We start from the raw sequence: 17598 nt of genomic DNA, 5'->3' as shown, positions 1-17598 counted from the left end.
TGAAAACAATTTTGAGGGGCAGATATTTGGCCTAGCACTCAAGACACAGGTTAAGACACCTGCATCTCACATCAGAGTATCTGGGTCCCATCTTGGCTCAGGTACCTGATCCCAGCTTCCTGCCTGTGCAGATGCTACGAGGCAGCAGGTGATGGTTTGAGTAGCTGGATTCTTGCCATTGTGTTCTCAGCTCCCAGCTTTAGCCTGGCTCAGTCCTTGCCAGTGCAGGAGTTCGAGGAGTGAATCAGCTGATGGGAGTGCTCTCTCTCTCTGTCTCTAAAACTATATATATATGGGCCACTGCCTGCGGTGCTGGCATCCCAATTGGCGCCAGTTCGGGTCCCGGCAGCTCCACTTCCAATCCAACTCTCTGTTGTGGCCTGGGAGAGCAGTAGAGGTTGGCCCAAGTCCTTGGGCCCCTACGCCCATGTGGGAGACCTGGAGGAGGCTCTGGGCTCCTAGCTTTGGATCAGCCCAGCTCCAGCCATTGTAGCCACTTGGGGAGTGAACCAAATGATGGAAGACCTCTCTCTGCCTCTGCCTCTGCCTCTTTGTGACTCTGCCTTTCAAATAAAGAAACCTTTTAAAAATTATATATAACAATTTTAATATAAAAATATAAAATAAAGGTAGGTTTTGAAACAGTCCTTGTCCTGCTACTAAATCTGCAACTTTTCCCTTTTTTTAATATGCTTTTTTTTTTAAGGTTTATTTATTTATTTGAAAGGCAGACTTATAGAGAGACGAAGATCTTCCAATATCTGGTTCACTCCCCATATAACCACAACATCCTGGACCAGGCCAAACCAGGAACTTGGAACTCCATCTGAGTCTCCCATGAGGGTGGCAGGGGCCCAAGCACTTGGACCACCTGCTGCTGCTTTCCCAGGTGCATTAACAGGGTGCTGCAGCAGAAGCAGAGCAGCCGGGACTCAATCCAGCAATCTCATATAGTTAAACCCACTATGACACAACACTGGCCTGTCATTGGCTGCTTGCCCCCACCCTCCCAACTTGGTCTTAGAACTCAAGGGCAGAAATACCTGACAGCACAGGTACAGGGTGAATGGACTCTGCTTGTCTCGAAAGGAGATTCCACAGAAAACTATGCTGACCCAAACCCAAACAGGCTGGAGAGGGAAGAATGCAACATTCTTTCCCTGGTGTTCTCAGCGGGCCACAACCTGCGTCCCTTCGCTCCTGTCTAAATTCCTTCAAGGCCTTAGGTTACAGCCAAGGCTTATTCTGACCGATTCGGTAGTATTTACACATACTGTGCTTCTCTTTTAAAAGTATGCCAAAGGGGCTGGCGCTGTAGCGTAGTGGGTAAAGCCACCGCCAGCACTGCTGGCATCACATATAGGCATTGGTTCCAGTCCCGGCTGCTCCACTTCCCATCCAACTCTCTGCTATGGCCTGGGAAAGCAGTAGAAGATGACCCAAACCCTTGGGCCCCTGCACCCTGGTGGGAGACCCAAAGGAAGCTCCTGGCTCCTGGCTTTGGACAGCACAGTGGATGAACCAGTGGATGGAAGACCTCTCTCTCTCTCTCTCTCTCTCTCTCTGCCTCTCCTCTCTCTGTGTAACTCTGACTTTCAAATAAATAAATAAATCTTAAAAAAAAAGTATGCCAAAGCCTCTAATAAACCAGAGACGGACTTAACACATGGCACTTGTGTACTTACTATGACCCAGGCACTGTGCTAAGCACTTTCTGTAGATCACAAACATTTGTACACGTGGAAAGGGTGGGAAAAAAAGAAGAGTGGGAGGAATTCCTTCTGGAGTCTGACTTCCAGCAAATGTCAAGAGCCCAAAGCTACCTCCCATCAGTGGAGGCCTTGTTGGTTGAGGTTTCCATTGGCATCCTGCAATATTTAGTCACTAGCTGAGCAGCCTCCCATGGCCTTGTTTCCTAAGCACTGGCCTTTAAAGGAAAAAGAAAAAAAAAACCTTGCAAGGCCGGGACAAAACCTGACATTCAAAATTATCAGAAGTACATGTAGAGCCGGCGCCGTGGCTCAATAGGCTAATCCTCCACCTTGCGGCGCCGGCACACCGGGTTCTAGTCCCGGTTGGGGCGCCGGATTCTGTCCCGGTTGCCCCTCTTCCAGGCCAGCTCTCTGCTATGGCCAGGGAGTGCAGTGGAGGATGGCCCAGGTGCTTGGGCCCTGCACCCCATGGGAGACCAGGAAAAGCACCTGGCTCCTGGCTCCTGCCAGGATCAGCGCGGTGCGCCGGCTGCAGCGGCGGCCATTGGAGGGTGAACCAGCGGCAAAGGAAGACCTTTCTCTCTCTGTCTCTCTCTCTCACTGTCCACTCTGCCTGTCAAAAAAAAAAAAAAAAAAAAAAAAAAAAAGAAGTACATGTAAATGGTAATGCTTTGAAGCTCAAAGATCACATGATCTGAACTCCACAAAGGGTGCTTATACCATGAGGAATGCTTGCGGCTACAAGTCACCATAAACAGCCAGGGAAGAGTGTCGTTTTCTCACTCGGACACTGGTATACACTCACTTTTGTCCTTGAGCAAAAAACTCTGATGAAGTTAATGTCCCTTTTAAAATTCAAGATAACTTTTCTCTGCAGAAATCCTGCACAAATCTCCCCATGGCATCTGAACTATTTTTCTATTACTGGGCACACACAAACGTATGGAAAGATAGATCATCATGATCCCATCCATATCAACAGCATAGAATTCTCATGTAATCCCATCTGTACCTCAGCATTACTGTGATAAACAAGCCAGAAACTATGTCAACATGCCTCCTAAACTATGGAGAGATTTAAGACAGTGTATTTCAGCTTAAAACTCTGGCATTCTTAAAAACAGAAAGTAATTCTATAAGGACATTTTGAAAAGCTAGAGAAAATGGAATTAAAATTATATTTTGATGCAAAAGATTCAAAATCCATGCATATGCAGGGGGTTCAAAAAGTTCATGGAAATGTGTGTTATGAGAAACAGAGATTTTGAAATATTTTTCATCAAAATAAATTTATCTTTAACGCCATTTAGCCACTACCTCTTTGAAGTAAGTTCATATTTAACACAGAGAACTAAAGGGAGAGCAGCAATCCTCTTCCATGTCCTCTGATTTCAGAGATCCCACCAAGGTTCTGGTCTGCCTAGTGGAAGTGACTGGTAATGAGGTGCCAATAGCTCCTAGGCTTAGCTGGATACAGAGACACACAGATATGGGTGTAGCTCTTGACAGAGGTCTACCTCCTGATTCAAAGGATATAGCTGGACTCAGAGCATCATCCCATGGTTTAGATTTGATGCCAACAAGAGCATCCCTGTCTGTTACCTCCTTTGTCCCACTATCCTGCTCTCTCCCTCTTGTCCTTGCTCCTGTCTTCCAATATCCGCACCAGTGTTCACTGATTCCTCCCCAAGGCTCTTATATCTCGTGCTGGAGCTTCTTTATGACCCCAAGATCCATTCTGTGAGGGGTGTGGCAGCAGGAAGACATGTCACAAGTCCATGGACTTGATTCTCTGTCTTGCGCAGGGGGCCAATGTCCAGGCTCTAAGGAACAACAGCATTTGTCATGAACAGATTTTTCTGGGCAACAGAAAGCTGTTTCTGAGCGTACATTTTAACCAAAATATACTCACCAGCACAAGGTAAAGATTTTTTTATTACCTTCCATTTTGACCCTCTTACTTTCCAAAAGAAATTTCCTTTGAAGAGTCAGAAGATTATTAGGAAAAGAACCTTAAAAAATATCATCATGGCAGCTCTATACCTTCAAGCTAAATATAAGTATACTTCAAAATGTTCATGAAAGTGGAATTAGATAAATTTATTTTGACACAAAAAGTTTTGAAATATCTGCAATTTTTTTTTCACGAACTTTTTGAAGACTCCTCATATGCATGGATTTCAAGAGGATTTTTGGACTAAAATAAATTTATATTTTTATTCCACTCTCCACCAACATTTCAATGTACCCTCATACAAGCAGACTGAGGTTCCCAAAGCAGCCAGCCCCTCTATGAGATCAGCTCCACCTACTGCTCATGTCTTCTGAGCCCACCCAGGGCCCTTCCTACCTCCCATGCTCTTAATCTGGGTGATTCCTCCGTGACTCCCAGTTAGTCAGCTGCAATTTCAGGTATTTGTCAACAGTGAGGGAAACAATCTAACTCTACTCAATCTCTGTTTATGCAGGAGACCTGATTTCAGGGAGGCCTCCGCCCGGCCCAGAGTCAGGACCTGGCTATTGGTACTGGGGACTGGATTGGGAGAATTATAAGGTGGTGAACAGGTTGGAGGGGGAGCTCTCTAGAAAGCAAGCTCCCCCGAGAGCTACAGGATCTGAGGAAGATGCTCTACTTTAGAGGGTCCCTTACTGAGGGAGAGCCTGTGGGAAAAAGGAGGAAGAGGAGAGTCTATACGATTTGACCTCAGTCACTTTCCTGGCAAAATGCAGTTATGAGCCAGAGATGTCTAGAGAGTCAGTGTAGAGCATGCAAAGGAGGAAGGAGAGAGAAGGAAGAGAGGCTAAGGAAAAGTGTGGAAGTTTGAATGAATAGAACACACATGGCAGGGGCTGGCACCGTGGCACAGTAGGTTAATCCTCTGCCTGCGGCGCCAGCATCCCATATGGAATCCAGTTTTTTTTTTTTTTTCAGTTTATTTGACAGATAGAGTTATAGACAATGAGAGAGAGACAGAGAGAAAGGTGTTCCTTCCGTTGGTTCACCCCCCAAATGGCTGCTACAGCCGGCACACTGTGCCGATCCGAAGCCAGGAGCCAGGTACCTCCTCCCAGTTTCCCATGCGGGTGCAGGGCCCAAGCACTTGAGTCATCCTCCACTGCACTCCCGTGTCGTTCCTCCATGAAGAGGGGGAGCGACATAATGGTGCCGTGACTCGGATAGGAAACTTAGGAGGGAAGAAACGGGAAGAAGTGGGAAAATACCGGAGAGAGAGACTAGCAAAGAGCCTAGGGAAAAGCCGGACGGAAAAGGTGCCGGAAGAAGCTATTGAAAGCCTAGGCATAGACTCGGATATGGACTGTGGGAAACAAGTTAGGATTGAAAGCGAAAGTGAAAGCTTTCATAGACTCGGATGCGGACTATGGCGGGGAAGCTAGGAGATTGAAAGCGAAAGTGAAACCTAGAAGAAACTTAGACTTGGATACGGACTGTGGGGAGAAGCCAGGAGAAATGAGAGGGGAATATTGTTGGAAGAAAAGTTAGGAAACATACCGGGTAGAGAAAAATATGTTAGGGAGGATGAAGCCGCGAGGGCAGGCCGAGGCGGAGACGTAAGCTATGTTGGAATTCTTCAAGTCAGCCCGGGGAGCAAAAGGCGAAAAGCTAAAACTAGAGGCGGACGTGTAAGCCAGGTTGGAATCCGTCAGATTAGCCCGGGGAGCAAAAGACGGGAAGCCAAACCGAAAGGTGCAGACGTGAGCTAGGTTGAATTCGCCAGGTTAGCCCGGGGAGCTTAGACTGAATACCGGTGGCAGAAACGTGAGCTAGGCTGTGTGATTCGCGGAAGCCACCGTGTGCAGAGAGAGCACGGGGCGTGAATAGATAGGGAACGCAGGGCTAGCGCGAAGGCCGTGGTGCGGGCGCGAAGGGCGTGGAGACCGCGGAGAGCGTGCGAAACCGGGAAGCGGCTCAGAGCCGGGAAGCCGCCTGGGGGCGAGGCGCCAAGAAGCAGCCTCGGGGCGGGTGCTGGGAAGCCGCGGGGATAAGAGAAACAAGTTTAGAAGTAAAATGAGAGAAATAGGAATGCTGGCAGATAGAAGTAAAATGGGAGAAATAGGAATGCCCAGAGATAGAGAAATAGAGAAAAATAAGGCCTCCCCACAACACGGCAATGAGAGAGCTTGGATTCGGTCTGCCTGATTAGTAAGACGATAAGCACCTGCAGGCGGCTAGCAGCTTATGCGCCGCAGGTCACCGAAGACAGGCACGTTATCAGCACCAATAAGTCTCCCCACAAGACGGCAATGAGAAGGCTTGGATTCAGTTTGCCTGATTGATAGGGCTTGTAAGCACCTGCAGGCAGTTCTAGCAGAGCAGAGCATGCGCTGCAGGGCACCGAACACAGGCACGCATCAGCGCCTAAAAACCTCCTCACAACATGGCGAAGAGAGGACCCGGATTCGGTTTGCCTGATTGGTAGGGCTTGTAAGCACCTGTGGGCAACTCTAGCAAGTAGAGCAGAGTGTGTGCCGCGGGACACCGAAGACAGGCGCGTATCAACGCCAAAAATAAAAAGAAAGGGGGATCTGTGGGGAGCAGCTTGGACTAGACTAAGTTACTCGAATTAAGACTTATTCTATGCATCTGCTCTCCCACAATATGGCGCTGGGAGAGGAGGAAACAGCTTCTACACAGCTGCCTCCAGTTCAACCAATAACCTGCAGGAGCTGATCCTGCTCCTGATTGGAGGAGAGCAGTGTACTCGGCGTGTGGGTAGCAGAGTTGGGATTGGTGGAAGAGGACTATAAAGGAGGAGAGAGACAACATGCACCGGGAACATCTATCTGAAGGAACACTTGTGCAGCCCCCGAGAGAGCTGGCCGGCGGTGTGCCGCTCCCCCACGGAAGTGGGGAAAGTGGCAGGGGGAACCGCCCTTCCACGGAGGTGGGAGGGACGGTAGCCAACCCAGGAAGAACCAGCAGCAAACCCGGGGAGGGCCGAGCAGACCAAAGAACAACGCAGGGTCCTGTGTCGTTCCTCCAGGAAGATGGGGAACGACACTCCCAGGCCACGAGCAGAGAGCTGGATTGAAAGAGGGGCAACCGGGACAGAACCCGAATGGGCACCAGTTCTAGTCCTGTCTGCTCCTCTTCCAATCCAGCTTTCTGCTGTGGCCTGGGAAAGCAGTAGAAGATGGCCCAAGTCCTTGGGCCCCTGCACCCAGTGAGGGAGACCTGAAGAAGCTCCTGGCTCCTGGCTTCAGATCAGCATAGCTCCAGCTGTTGCGGTCATTTGGGGAGTGAACCAACGGAAGGAAGAACTTTCTGCCTCTCCCTCTCACTGTCTGTAACTCCAGCTCTCAAATAAATAAATAAAATCTTTAAAAAAAAAAAAGAACATACATGACAGGTGATTAGAAAACAAAGTAGAAATGCAAGTGAAATGGGGTGCCATATTTTACGTTATAAAAGCTCCTAAATAATAATACTGGGTTTGAAAGTGATTCCTGAATGGGAAAAGAGAAATGACTTTCTTGCTTTTCCATTTTTCATATGTTTTGATGTCATTCCAGAGAATCTGGGATGGCAGTCCCTGGCATGCCACCCATGTACCTATAAGCCACATACCACCACCAGCCTAGGTGCATGAGGGCTCGCCACAGCCCATGTGAGAAACTGGAGTTTGGAGGCTGGGGTTGTGATTATGGGGCCCATATCCTCACTTCTGCATTCATGAATGAAAGAAAGGACCAGCACACTCAGGGTTATGCAGGCAGGAGCCTGCTGGACCATTCACCTAGCAGAAGATGCAACCAAACATCCAGCCTCCAGCGCTTCTCTTCATATCTGCCCATCAGTCCTACTTGTTGGCACCTGTACCTTGACAAAGAGCACATGTGGCAGCCTGGAGCTTAAGGTACACCCACAGAACTGGTACTTTATTACCTCAATTTCACACACACTTGGCTTTGAAATGCCTCTGTGTGTTCAATGCGCAAGAAGTGTGCTTTAGGTTTTAAGCAAAGAAAGCTGTACCACCTCCCAGTTTAATCTTCCCTACCCAGACCCAAATCCTAGAGCAGTGGTTCATGAAGCCAGATAAGCCATCACAAACACATCTATGAAGCTGTGCTTAGACTCAAAGCCGTTTTCTCACCATCCTGCTCTTCAAATCGAAAGTTTAAAATAAACCCAGGGGAAAAGCTGCAGTGACATTTCTGGAGCAGAAGGGAGAGGTAGGCAAACGACTTTTGCCAGCTGCACCATCGCAAGGGTAGGGAATAGAAGTGGGCTCAGCAGTGGCAAAGCTGAATCTTCAGGAATTTCTAGAATAAATATTAGTGTCATTGTAAGAGGGAAGAACAGTTTTAGCCAGAGGGTTCACTGAAAATTTTAAGTCCTGCAGTCAGGACAATAAGAAGAATGCATTATTATAATTTTCAAACTCACAAAAGGACAAACTCGGCCACTGGTTTGGCTCTTCATGTTCTGATTTACACACTCTGCGGGGTGCTGTATTTTGTCTTATGCTCATCAGCCAGTGATTTCTCAGTAATTCAGTAATGATATCCACCAGGCCAGTTTTCTTTCTTAAGTCCATGAATAGGATTTCAGCTTGATCAGTTTGCATCACAGAGTTAATAATGGTTTAATTCTGAAAAGTTACAAAGAAAATAAATGAGAAAATGACCACATTTCTCCCAGTTTTGTAGCAATTATAGCAGGTAAACTCTGTTTCTAAAATGAAAAAGGAAGAGTAGTGAGTGTTCCATCATGTTGAGTTCCCAGTAAGCTTTCTAACCATGCATACAAAGGATCTTCAAGAAGTTTATGGAAAATGTGAGTTACGACAAAACTAGGCTTGTATCTCAATTTCTGGACAAAATGACCTTATCTTTTAACTCCATTTTCCATGAACTGTTTGAGTTACCCTCTTATCTAAAGGTAGACATTTATCCTAGTTACCCAGAATGTCTGGGCAGAGTCCTTCCACTTTGTGTCACTGTCATCTCCACATGGATGCTTAGGTGATAACCCTTCAGAAGCACCAACCGATCCAGGCAGATTTTAACAATGCAAGGTAGACACCAGTCTCACAAGTCTTGAGGTATAAGCCCACTATGCTTTTCTCTCTCTTTTTTCACATTATCATTCTGACCTTAATATTCCGTGGTTGACTGGGTAGTGTTTGGTCTAGAGGCTAAGGTGCTGATTTGGGTGCCGATTTCCACATGGAAGAACTTGAGTTCAATGCTCATCTCTAGCTCACGTTAGTGCATGCCTGGGAGGCAGTGATGACAGCTCAAGTAATCGGGTTCCTGCTATTCTCATGGGAGACCTGGGTTGAGTTCCTGGCTTATAGTTTTAACCCAGTCATTTGGGAAGAGAGCTAAGAGATAAGAGATCTCTTTGTCTCTCTGCCTCTTAATAACAATAAAATATATATTCAGCAGTTGCTGATTAAGCAGCATCAATAGAAAAAACACAATCATTTAAAAATAATTTTTAAGGAATACTACTATAGTTGATACTGAAATTATTATCATGCAGTCTAGGATTGCCTTATCTCTTTGTCACCACTCTCCACTAAATACCACCAGCAAGCTCAAGTCACCTGCAAGCGCCTGAGCTCATTTTGGCCTAACAGAGACTCAGTATTACACCACCCCTCTTCTGATACCTGGGTTTTCATATCATCTACCAGCATTATCTCACCTGAGGTTCTTCTTTTTTTCAGGTGAAGTTTCAATGGATATTAAGTCTAGGGTGGCGCCTTTCTCTTCCCAAAAAAATCTAGCTTCCAACGGTGCAGAGCTGGTGGAGCGTCCATCCGTAGCCCACTGCCCTGGCTCTGCCTGGGGGCTTCCTCTGCCTGCTCACATCACCAGTGTTCCCACCACTGCTAGTCTTTTGGGGGATTCTGGGCCAGCTGCTGCTCCCACTCAACTTCCACCAACTTGTAAAGCTCCATGGTGGCCTGAGCTTCTTCCACAGGGGAATGTCGGCTGTTCCCGACCTGTGTGTCCCAGTGCAGCAGCTTCTGGGTGAGATGCCTCAGAGACATGGTGGCTTTCTCTGGGAAGCTGGCTTTCCGGTTGAGGAGGGCAGGGGATATGGAAGATGTCCCGGGTTAGGGCTGAACGTCCTGGAGGGCTTTGAAGTCATTGGGGATGGCACTCCTCACCACGCCTCCCCAGTGGGTAGCTTCAAGATCTGCCTCTGAGCAGTCTTGAAGGGTGTAGCATTAGCCATGCGCTGTTTCTGGGTACCACAACACTGTGATGCTGACAATGCTCCATGGAGCCAAGGAACTGCCGCGCCCTTGGGTCCCGTGCCCACCATCTCACAGCCAACTGCCACCATCGTCCTCTGCAACTTCCGGGAGAACTTGTTCTCTGAGTGAGCCTGCGTGGGCTCTGGGCGACATTCTTCTGGGAGCCAGTGGGGCGGCTCTTAATCTTCGGAAAGGCGCCCTGGAACTCCCTCCAGCGACAGCACGGGCCTTCTGGGGAGGGGCGGGGGGCAGCCAGGACACAGACACGCAGCTTTCTTCTCCAGGGACTGCTCTGACCCAGTGCTGCAGGCCCCTGTCTCCTTTCTTGAGAGGGAAGGGGTATTCCCAGCGCCATCCACTGCAGGAGCCTCCCCTGTCTCCGGAGAGTCCGAGTGCAACTTAGGAGGAGACTGGCCCAGGGGGCTGTTCTCTTCCTTCCAGAAAGCCTGTCCGTTCCAGGAGCCGCCGCTTCTTGACAAAACGTCGAGCACTCCATCCCGGCTGACTCCCACAGCGGAGTTACGGATGAGGCTCTCCTAGACCGGCCCCACTGGGAACAGAAGCGCCCGGCGCGGGAGACCCAAAGGAGGCTCCTGGCTCCTGGTTTCGGACCAGTGCGGCTCCAGCCATTGCAGCCATTTGGGGAGTGAACCAGCGGTTGGAAGACCTCTCTCTCTCTCTCTCTCTCTCTCTCTCTGTCTCTCTGTAACTCTGCCTTTCGCATAAATAAATAAATCTTAAAAAAAACTATTCAAAAAAATTTTGTTGAATTGATTTGAAAAGGGTTCTTAAATTACCTTTAAATGGCCTTCCTTCAGAATAAGTAATAAATACTACTCCAAAGCCCAAAGTATAGCAACCCACATATTGGAAGTCAAAAAACAATATAAAACAGGATACATTTAATTAAGACTACAGTTCTTTCTAGGTCATACGAAAGACGTGAGGTACAGTGGAGCCAGGATTGGCGCAAGGGCAGGCAGACATGAGTTTTACTCTCGCTCTGCCATTTAGTAGCTGTGTGAAGTGAGCAGTTTAATTAAATTCTGAATATCTTTCTTCATCTGTTACATAGGAAGACTGTAGCACTACTTTTTTTTTTAAAGAAAAGATTTATTACTTATTTGAAAGTCAGAGTTACACAGAGAGAGAAGAGGCAGAGAGAGGGAGAGGTCTTCCATCTGCTGGTTCACTCCCCAATTCGCAGCCAGGAGCCAGGAGCTTCTTCCAGGTCTTCCACAGGGGTGCAGGGGCCCAAGGACTTGGGCCATCTTCTACTGCTTTCCCAGGCCATAGCAGAGAGCGGGGTCAGATGTGGAGCAGTGGGGAGTTGAACCGGTGCCCATATGGGATGCCAGCACTGCAGGCGGCAGCTTACCCACTATGCCGCAGCACTGGACCCAGCACTACTAACCTTAAAATATTGTAACTGTAGTTTCAAAATACTGCATTTCAAGTGTCAGGCACAGAGGGTAGCACAAGACACTTCTCAGTAAAGGTAAGGGTGATAGTGACAGTGATGACAGCATTGATGGGGAGGACCACAGGCCACCTTCCTGGGGGAAAACATGGGGTGAGCGTTTTGTATTTGCTGAATAAATCTTCAAAAGAAAAGGAGGGAGAAAAGAAAAGGTAAGAGAACATCCTCAAAGAACTAAGACAGCTTTAGATTAAAAGAAGTAGGGGGCTGGCGCCGTGGCTCTCTTGGTTAATCCTCCGCCTACAGTGTCGGCATCCCCTATGGGTGCCAGTTCTAGTCCCGCCTGCTCCTCTTCCAGTCCAGCTCTCTGCTATGGCCTAGGAAAGCAGTGGAGGATGGCCCAAGTGCTTGGGTCCCTGCATCCGCATGGGAGACCAGGAGGAAGTTCCTGGCTCCTGGCTTCGGATCGGTGCAGCTCCAGCTGTTGCGGCCACTTGGGGAGTGAACCAGCAGAAGGAATACCTTTCTCACTGTCTGTAACTCTACCTGTCCAATAAAAAAAAAGAAGCAGGAGAAAGTACAGCACTCTACAAAGTTACTGCCTTGGGCCCCCTGGCATCATGAGGTGTTCCAGTAAGTTTCATCAAGGTGATGTTTCTTCTCTTGTCTTTATTTTATTTTTAGACATAGGGACAAAGAGCTTCCATGTACTATTCCACCTTCCAGATGCCCACAACAGCTGGGACTGGGCCAGGCTGAACCCAAGACTCAGGACCTAATCTGGGTCTCCCACGTGGGTAGCAGGGACACAAGGCCTTGAGCCATCCCTGCTGCTTTTCAGGGTGCACATCAGCAGAGCTGGGACTCAAAGCCAGGTACTCCTTATGAAATATCTGCAACCCAAATGGTGTCTTCACCACTAGGCCAAACACTTGCCCTGATTTCTCTTATAGACTATATACAGTTTTCAGCTTGGTCCACATGCATGGCTCCTACCCCAGCAAAGAGAAATCTTAGTCCTGTCTTTGAAAATACTCATTCTCAGGAATTTTGCAATGATTTAAATTAATCACATAAAACTATCATTATAGCCTATTGTAGAAACTCAAGTCATGATAAGTGGATTCAATTATGACTGTATAGTAGAAAGAAATAAAGGGTAAGGAATCATAGCATTTGTAAGTATGTTAGATGATGTTTAAGAATAGCAAAGTCAGGATGCAGTTTATTTATAAGGTGAAGCACAAAAAAATCTGGGCATATTGTATCTTGACATTTTTCAGGCGAAAATTTGAAATGTCATCCAGTCCTAACCACAGAAGACAATCCTCGTGAGAATTTTGAAAAAGAGAAGTTGAGTAATATGTTGGAGTGAATGATAGGTTTTTAGCCTCCCACAACACCAAATCATGGAAAGATTTCAGAGGTTGAGTATATAAATAAAATATGAATTTCAAAGCTCATAGTTCCCTTTCTGCAAATACTCTATCTCTGTTTATGCGAAGAATTGGACATAAAAATATGAATTAAAATGAACTATTCCCTCCATGGTAATGTGTCTAGTTTCCATCATCAATGAGAAGAAATAGTAATGTTCAAAAAGTATTATTTAATTACAATCAATTATACAGTCCTCTTCCTTGCTGATTTTAATTCCCTAAAACAATCTGACCTTGGGTCTGGCACTGTGGCATAATGGGTAAAGCTACTGCCTGTAGTGCTGGCATCCCATATGGGTGCCAGTTCGAGTCCCAGCTGCTCCACTTCCAATCTAGCTCTCTGCTAATGCACCTGGAAAATGAGCAGAAGATTGCCTAAGTGCTTGGGCCCCTGCACTACGAGGGAGACCCAGATGAAGGTCGTGGCTCCTGACTTTGGAACAGCCCCACTCCAACTATTGTGGACATTGTGAATTGAACCAGCAGATGGAAGATTTCTCTCTCTCTCTCTCTCTTTCTCTCTCTCTCTCTTTCTCTTTCTCTCTTCCTCTCTCTCTAACTCTGCCTTTCAAATAAAGAAATCCTAAATAAAATAAAATAAAATAAATTTGACCCTCTTTTTCACAATTCAGATTTGTTTAATCCTCAACTTACATATCGCCCAAGTCCTTGCTTGCTCTAACCTTCAGTTCTAAACCAAAAGTCTAAATCAGAGTTTTCATCTATGCTAAATTTACACGAATCAACAATTTGATGTCATTTCCAAAAATGTAAGCATCATCTTGAACTGTCTTAAGAGAAAGACAGTATTCCAGTAAGACAGGTGCTTCTGCAAAGGCCACATCTAAAATATTAATGAATTATATCTCCTAAGGAAGCTATAGATTCAGCTTCCATTTCTCCTGTTCTTGAGTTCAGAACCAGTAGAAAAGTAAAGACAAGTTAAGCTGTCAACTTTATTCTTGATAATCTGTTTCGAGAAAGTGATATTAGATCTGAGGACCAAGATCCCATTAGTACTCTGTGCCAGTCAACTACCACTTTTGTCCCCAGGCACCCAAAGCTTATGCCAGCACCTAAGAGAGTTTGGAGCTGGCTCTAGGGAGGGGAAGGGGAAGTTTACAGTTTTCTGATAGACTTGTTCTGCCCAATTAAGGCACCATGTTCTCCTCGTAATTAGGTGACTGACTTCTCTACAGGGAGGAGTGAGAGAGGAGTGGGACTAAGGCCAAGAGTCTTATTCTAGGAGAGGTCCTTCTGCACAGACACGAACCCAGGGAAAAGGAGCTTCCCTCCCAAGAGCACTTAACCTGCACTCCCCATTAGACAAAATTGGTACACTGTAAGAACACAAGGCCATATAGCTCAACAAATGGTTGCAAGAGCAAGACTGCAGGGAATTAATACCTTCCTTCCAACAGCTGTATGGGTAATTCAGCTGGTCTGTATGGCTCAGTGGTAGAGAGGCACGTTGTATGTGCTCCCTCACCTTCCTTGCTTTCTGTTCAGTTAGGCAAGGCCATGTGACTAGCCCTGGCAAAGGAAATAGGAGCAATGCTGGCATGTGAGACTAAGGCAATGCCAATTCTGCTCTTGGTTCTAGTCTTTTCCTCAGTGGATCGGGAAGTCACACTTTCTAGATGGTACAGCTATGCAGAGTGGGACCTTCATCAACCTAGGATCAACCTAGGTCCTGAATGAATGAGGAAGAGGGCAAAGTCACGCTGAACTGAAGATACTGCTTAGGGTGCCTGCATCCCACGTTGGAGTGCCCGGGTTTGAATCCAGCTGAAAGCTCAGCTTCTAGTTCCAGCATCTTGCTAATGTGCAATTGGGAAGCAGCTCAAGTAGCTATGTCCCTGCCACTGACAGGAGACCCAGATTGGGCTCCCAGCTCCAGACTTTTACATAGCCTGGCCCCAACTGTTGTGGGCAGCTGGGAAATGAACAAATAGATGGGAGATATTTTCTCTCTCCCTCTTCTCTCTCTCTCTCTCTCTTTCTCTCTCTCACCATCCCTCCCAAATAAATAAATACATAAATTTTTTAAAGAAAAGTGCAAAGTCAGACCATGAAAACCAGTAAGAGAAGCAAGCTGTTCACAGAGTGTAGACCCAATTCTGAGATCAGAAATGTTTTCCATCCCCCAAACAGGAGGCTTATAAAATATCTACTTGGCAAGATTTCAGAGTTGCTGCATACTGATGAGTGCTTGTACTGCTTATTCTTCGCCACTTCAAATGGGGTGTTTACTGACTTTGCCTCAAACACAACCTCTCAACCACTGAACCTTGTGTTTGATAGACACATTGACTGGTCTCTCTCTCTTTAGTTCCTAAGTGTCTGGAGCAAGAGCAGGAACATTCAGAGCTGATGTAGACACTAGTGTGGGATCACTCAGAAATCCCAAAATTGAAACTCAAAACCATGGTTTGATGTGACGTTAAGTTGCCCCCTTGTGGAGTGAACCCTATGTTTGGAAAACCGAGAGCAAAGTCTTGTTAGCGACCAGGAGAGAGGACTGTGGCAGCAATACGGTTGCCCAACAAATGTGGTTAAACAGGGCTGTGTGACTAATTCTGCCCATGGGCACTTCTGCTATGGGCAGCAGTGACTTCAGTTATCTCTGTGTGACCAGAATGAGACTGAGAGAACCTTGGGTTAGCTGTCCGGGTGACAAGGCTGACAGCCTATCGCTGGGTCACTATGTGCGGAACAAGTTTCCTGGAGAGTTGCATGGATGTTACAGACTTCTCATAGGAAACAAATGATTAGGTTAAACCACTGAGGTTTGGGGTTGCTTCTCTTTATAGCACAACCTAATATATCCTGTTTTATATAGAACTACAAGGAGCGAACTTTGAAGTTCCTTGGAGTTCAATCCAGATCCTGTTTTTCTTCTCGCTCTGAGTTCCTCCTAGGGGAATCTGTATATTCCTGTGGTCTTAAAGATGACCATTGTACCAAACTTTGCCCCCAAAATGCTAGATTATACCTAATGCCCTCCCATAATCAGCTATGTCCCTTTCATTCTTTAAAGGGCCACAGTTTGGATGATTAAATTAAAGGAAACATCTGCATGTTGATTTCACCTGACTTTCCACCTCCAATCCCAGGCCCCTTTTTCAAGCATCCCACATGGAAGATCCAACCACACACCTCCATCTGCATATTCTCAAGTATAGGCACCTCCAACTTAGCATTTCCTAGACTGAAATTACTATTTTCTCACCTTCCCCAATCTGCTTCTTCTCCAGTGAGCCATAGACTACAGACCCACTTGCTGAAGTTGGAAACACAGTATTATCTCCGATAGCTGCCTCTCCCTTGTCACCACATCCAATCCATTATCAAGACCTGTCAATTCTACCTGTGAAATATTCACATATAAACTCTCTTCTTATCACTACTGCCACCACCTGATCCAAGTCACCTCTCTCTTGGACTCCTGTAATAGCTTCTTATCTGCTCTGTGCTCTTGCTTCTACTCTCTCCACAGCAATGAGAATACTCCTTAGAACCTAAGTTACATCATGTCCCTTTCTAGCTTACAGATACTCAGTAATTCTAAGAACTCAATCCTCAGTCTTCACATCTGGTCTATGAGGTCCGCATGATACTTTCCTGTGCACCTCCCAGGTTTTAATTCCCATATCTCACATCTCCCTGCTCCATTCATTCTGTCCTTAGTCCCCCAGAAACATTCTTTTTTGCTCTGATTCCTTTGCACCTGCTGATCTTTCTAGCCAGCAGACTGCTGGAGGTTCATCAAAGTCCACATTCTCCTCCCCCACCTATATGTACTGTTGGACTATATTTCCCAGACTCCTTTGCAGCTATTGTGGCTGAGGAATGTAACCACAGGCATGTGAGGTGAGCAGGTGGAATCTATCCCTCTCCCAGGCCTGGCCAGTGAAACATCCCCTCCATGCTTCACCACGCTCTTTCCTCTCTTCCGCTGGGAGCGATAGAGATGACCACTGATGCAATCCTGGTGGGCACATGCAGAAGATGGTAGATTCTTCAAGAAGAATGGGATGGGAGATGCAGTGGGAGATGGGATGGGTTGTGGGTGGGAGGGAGGTTATGGGGGGGAAAAACCGCTATAATCCAAGGTTGTATTTTTGAAATTTATATTTATTAAAAAAATTTTCTGAACGAAAAAAAGATGGTAGATTCAGGATGTGTCCCCAACTGTGTGGTAAAAAGGCACCTTATCTATCTTCTTCCCAGTACAGGTCCCTGGACCAAGAAATATACTATGTTCTAAGCTAACATATAACAGTCTTTTTTAAAAAAGTTCATGGAAAAATAGAATTAAAAGACAAGCTTATTTTGGTACAAAAAATGGAAATCCATGCATAATTTTATCATAATATCTATTTTCCATGAACTTTTGGAAGATCCTTTGCGTATCTGAAGATTCACTGCTACAACATTTAGCACTATCCTAACAAAAATGTGTACCTGCGACATTGAGCAATCATACTACCACCAGCATACACACACACACACGCACATGCACACACACACTCAGTCACTCTGCAGGGCTCCCATCTACTCATATTTTAAGTCTGGGCTTATGTGCATAAAAGGCCTCACTCTCGTACCCAGTGGAATTTAATTTTGTCTATTATTCTTACTCTCCACACTCTATTCTTTCCCATTGATTTACTCACCAGAATGCATTAATTACGTATTAATTTTTGTGTGTGTTTAAAGTTTGTATCCACAGCTAGCCCATAAGATCCATGGAATCAGAACCTTTTGTCCAGCATGATAATATACACAAT

The 17598-nt window shown here is 46.3% G+C and overlaps 1 pseudogene; it reads right to left on the bottom strand.

The window, feature by feature from the left end:
* Positions 1–7388: 7388 nt before the first annotated feature.
* Positions 7389–17281, bottom strand: LOC127487129 (interferon-stimulated 20 kDa exonuclease-like 2 pseudogene; annotated as a pseudogene).
* Positions 17282–17598: the final 317 nt, after the last annotated feature.

This window comes from Oryctolagus cuniculus, chromosome 8 (assembly GCF_964237555.1).
Source record: "Oryctolagus cuniculus chromosome 8, mOryCun1.1, whole genome shotgun sequence".
NCBI lineage: Eukaryota > Metazoa > Chordata > Mammalia > Lagomorpha > Leporidae > Oryctolagus > Oryctolagus cuniculus.
This window is presented reverse-complemented; position numbering and strand designations above follow the sequence as displayed.